Source organism: Phacochoerus africanus, chromosome 7 (genome assembly GCF_016906955.1).
Source record: "Phacochoerus africanus isolate WHEZ1 chromosome 7, ROS_Pafr_v1, whole genome shotgun sequence".
NCBI classification, from domain to species: Eukaryota; Metazoa; Chordata; class Mammalia; order Artiodactyla; family Suidae; genus Phacochoerus; species Phacochoerus africanus.
The window spans coordinates 15,812,664-15,818,086 of record NC_062550.1 but is presented as its reverse complement, the minus strand read 5'-3'; positions in this window follow the sequence as shown (position 1 = coordinate 15,818,086).

Below are 5,423 nucleotides of genomic sequence, written 5' to 3'. Positions count from 1 at the left end.
AGACCCTCTTTGAAAACTTTCTTAGAGGAAGTAGTCCAGAAAGAAGCAAAAAATATCAGGGAGATGTGACCAAAACTGGAAAGGTAAATAAATAAATTGTGGATTTCATTGGTGTAATTATAATTCAGCAACCATTACAACAAAATAAGCAAACAAAACTTTACGCACTTGGCAGTCATGACTGATACTGATCAGATTGAATTTTTTTTGCGGGGGCGGGGGGGGGGGGCGGGGGGCGCCTCACCAAGTTCCCAGGCCATGGAGGGATCAAACTCAAGCTACAGCAGTAACTGGAGCCACAGTACTGATAAGGCCAAGTCTTTAACCACTAGGCCATCAGGGAACTCCTGAAATTTTTTTTTTTGAAATTATATATGCAATTTTATTCTTCTGATGGTTGCTCATAATTACTAAAATACAAAGTTTTTTTTATTTTACCTTTTTTTTTTCTCCCTTTTTAGGGCTGCACCCATGGTTTATAGAAGTTCCCAGACTAAGGGTACAAATGGAGCTACAACTGCTGGCCTATGTCACAGCCACAGCAACACAGGATCCTAGCCGCGTCTGTGACCTACACCATAGCTCACGGCAATGCCAGATCCCCAACCCACTGAGCAGGGCCAGAGATTGAACCTGTATCTTCATGGCTACTAGTCAGATTTGTTTCCGCTGCACCACAGTAGGAACTCCCTAATTTTGCCCTTTGTAATGGCAAGTAACAGGGGGAAAAAAAAGAAAGTATGATGAATAGAATACATGAAAAGAAGGCTGATATATATATATATTGGCTACGCTCACAGCATGTGGAAATTCCTGGTCCAGAGATCAAACCTGTGCCACAGCAGCAACCTGAGCCATTGCAGTGACAGTGCTGGATCTTTAACCCGCTAAGCCACATGGGAACTCCCAATTTTAAAAGAATTTAAATATGAGTAATCGCAATGAGTGGAAATTGATAAAACAATATAAGATATAGAGACATGGAGCAGTATTATTTACAAGAGAAACACTCAAAGAAAAAGGATACAAAAAGATTAAAAGTATAGGAATGAAGAAAGACAAACCAGAGAAACATGAGTTTTTTAATGTAGCATTTTAATCATCAGAACCGTTACATATATGACAAAGAAGGATGCTATATATTATGTAAAACATATTTCAGTAGACAGTGACCACACATATATATTCACCTAGGAATTCTCTGAAATATATATTTTTTAAATGACCATTGAGAGAAATAACCAAGTCAAGTATGGTTGGTAGTATGATACACACAGGTGTAAGCCTTTGTCATGCTCATGGAACAGAAAACAAGATCTCTGCATTTTACTGTATGTAAATTACTCCTTGTCTCAGTTCAGGTCCTCCAAGAAGGAGGAGCCAAAACAAGATTCGACATGCAAGACATTTATTGGGGAGACACGCCCATAAAGAGGAAGGGGGACAGAACAGGAAAAGACGGGGAGAGGCTTCACACTGAAATGCACATCTGCTACCTGAGAAAGGAGAAGGGTCAGCAGACAGGGCAGGAAGACTCAGACGTTGACATGGTTTCTAGGATGTTTCGGCAAGAGGGAGCCCTAAATCCCGCAAGAATGAACAGCCCTATTAGCCCCTCTGTACCCAGCGACTGAACTATGCCTCAGCAGGCAAGAGCTCGATGGTGGGTTCAGCCGTGCCTGGCAGCCCTGCTTCCTGCAGCAGGTGCTCTTGAAGGAGAGAGATCTGAGCAGCACATCTCCATGTCCGGAACATGCCTAAATAAGGCTGTGAGAAAATACCCCAGTAATATTCCTCCACACCCGCCATAACTACCTGTAAAATAACAAGTGTCGTGCACAATAGCAGCTCAACCATAAAGTCTCCTGGAATAAATCAAACCAAGGCAAAGAGTTTTACCAAGGAACTCAATGAAAGGGCACACAAATTGTTTGAATAAATGGAGAGATTATACTATGTTCATATAGGGAATGATTAACATGCTGATTTAACCCCAAATGACTTTAATTTTAATCCAAGTCCAGTTAAATCCTTAAGGATTTAATAAATTTGGTAAGTTTACTCTAAAATATATATGGTGGAGTTCTCATCGTGGCACAGTGGTTAACGAATCCGACTAGGAACCATGAGGTTGCGGGTTCGGTCCCTGCCCTTGCTCAGTGGGTTAACAATCCGGCGTTGCCGTGAGCTGTGGTGTAGGTTGCAGACGTGGCTCGGATCCTGCGTTGCTGTGGCTCTGGCATAGGCCGGTGGCTACAGCTCCGATTCGACCCCTAGCCTGGGAACCTCCATATGCCGCAGGAGCGGCCCAAGAAATAGCAAAAAACGACAATAAATAAATAAATAAATAAATAAATAAATAAATAAATAAAATAAAATATATATGGAAAAATTAGCTCCATGAGAAGCCAAACCAATTTTGTAAAAGAAGAGAAGGGGGACTTTGCTTACAGGGTATAAAGAACTGTTACAAACCCATAGTAATAAAAATGGACTGGCTGGGGAGTTCCCTGGTGGCCTAGTGGGTTAAGGATCCCATGTTGTCACTGCAGTGGCTCAGGTCCCTGGCCCCGGAACTTCCGCATACCACGGATGTGCTCACCCCCCCAAAAAAATAAAAAGAATTCACTAGTATATGAAAGGAAGAGACTAGAGAATTCATGTAGGAAACGGAATGTGATCATGGCGGTACCAAAAACCAGTGGGCAGACTATGGATTACGTAGCAGTTGTTGCTATGGACTGTGTTGTGTCTCCTGCATTCCCCACAAATTCATTCGTTTTGGTTCTAACCCTCCATGTGACTGTATGTGGAGACAGGGCCTTTACAAGGTAATTAAGGTTAAATGAGATACAAGTGTGGAGCCCTAATCCTGTAGGAGCCGTGGCCTTAGAAGAGAAAGAGAGGTCTCTCCATCTCTCTGGGTGTGCACACCCAAGGCCATGTGAGGACACAGAGAGAAGGCAGAGCCACTTGCAAGCTAGAAAGGCAACTGTCCCATGAAATCAAATCGGCCAGAACCTTGATTTTGAACTCATAGCCCCAGAACTATGAGAAAATGAAAATCTTTTGTTTACGTCATCCAGTCTGAGTTTCCATCATGGCACAGTGGGTTAAGAACCCAACGTAGCGTCTGTGAGGATGCAGGCTCCATCTCTGGCCTCCCTCAGTGGGTTAAGTATCTGGTAATGCCGCAAGCTGTGGTGTAGGTCATGGATGTGTAGCGGCATCTGGCATTGCTGTGGGTGTGGTGTAGGCCGGCAGCTGCAGCTCGGATTCGACCCCTAGCCCGGGAACTTTCATATGTCGCAGATGCAGCCTTAAAAACAAACAAATGAACAAACCACCCAGTCTGTGGTATTTTGTTATGGCAGCCTGAACTAAGGCAATAGTTTTGGTAAAAAAAAAAAAACCCAAAAAACAAAACAAAACAAAAAAACCCCCCCAAAAATCCCAGTTACCTACATTAAAATACACACACACACAAAGATCAACTGAAGATGGATAAAATGTGTGGATGGAATGGTAAAAAGATTAAATTAATGAAAGAGAAATGGAAGCTTTCTTTGTAATTTTGGAGAAAGAAAGATTTTCTAAATAAGACCCTCAAAGCATAAACCCTAGTGTGGAAAAAAAAGTGGAAGTGACATTCCATCAATTTTACCAAATTCTCTTCCTTAGAAGTGAATCAGTAGGTCCAGCTCACACTCAAGAGGAGAGAATTACACGAGTGTCAATACCAGAGGTGGGGATTTAAAGACTGCCTCACACAGGCTAGGACTAAGCAATTCACAAAGGACACAATGCAACAATCTAATAAATGCAAGAGAAGGTGCCAAGCCTCCTTAGTACAAGATAAAACAGCAATTATTCACCAGTTTTTACTCCACATTTGGCTAAAGTATTCTTTAAGTAATAACGTTGTTTCCCACAAGAAAGGGCATGCATGCACTTTTGCATACTGGTGGTAGAGGTGTGACTTGTTAAACTTTTAAGGAAAGCAGTCCATCCAGGTCATTCAAATATTAAATGACCTAGCATTCCCCTTCATGGCAATCTATTTGATAAAAAGAAAAGCACCAGGATTTAAGAACATATGTGCATGTGTAAAAATGGTCTATTGTAGCATTGGGCATGATGGCAAAAAATAACAACCAAAAAACCAGTACTGGAAACAAATCAAATAGCCTTCAGTAAAGGAAACATTGGAGAAATTATGGTACAACTATATTGTGAAACGCCCTTTGCTGTTTTTTTGTTTTTGTTTTTGTTTTGCTTTTGCTTTTTAGGGCCGCATCCATGGCATGTGGAGGTTCCCAGGCTAGGGGTCTAATCAGAGCTACAGCTGCCAGCCTACACCACAGCTCGTGACAACGCCAGATCCTTAACCCACTGAGCAAGGCCAGGGATGGAACCCAAAACCTCATGGTTCCTAGTCGGGTTTGTTTCTGCTGCAACATGACGGGCACTCCTGAAATGTTCTTATCCAATTAATTTATGTCTGAGCATGGAGAAAGATATGGAATCACATATACCACATTATTAATAATATTAATATTACCATAATAGGATTAAAGAAGGGAAGGGAGATTATTAATTTTTAATACATGCTTGTATATAATTTGAGTTTTATAGCAAACATATTACTTTCATTAAACAAAGGCAAAAATTTTTGTTAAAAAGATAAATTTACTTTTCCAGGTGAATTAAAATGACATGGGAATTTCTTTTGCAACTGCCTTAAATGTGTAAATCATTTTCTCCCAGTCATTTATGCATTTTAAAAGCATGTGTAGTCCCTGAGCATGACCTGTCTACTATATGTAGGAGCAGCAGCTACCAAGAGTAAAGCATTTCATTGTGGTAAATCAGTTCTTCTCATGAACGACAAGGGGGAGGGAGAGTTTGGCAGGACCGGGGACATGGGTCTTCTCTGCACCCGTCAAACCAAACCAAGGAACTGAGTTTTGAAGATTCCATCCTGAGAAATGGGGGGAGTGCAAAGCTTTGTGTCGTTCCTCAACGAATATTATTTCTCACAAGTGAACTGTTGATGGGAATCAAACAGGAGGGTATGGGAGGTCATGTGCTCCAGCAAGGCAAGGACCTGGAGCGAAGGTATTCATGGACAAGATGTATGTTTTGTTAGTTGAGCAGAGCGCCCGTCCCACCACACAGCGTGAAGTTATGCAAGGCTGATCCTCTTTTAAATGGTATAGCAGACACCACTGGCTGCCTACCCATTCCTCTCCTTCTTCCTTGGTAACTGAACACAAATTTGGTTCATGGACCTGATGTCTGTGTATTTTCAGAGGAAGATGGAGAGTTTTATTTCATCTTAGCCTATCTTGCCTTTTGTCTATTATTGGCTAAGGAATGGACAGGCAAATCAGTTGCTTGATGGGACAGGAAGAAAAAATCTG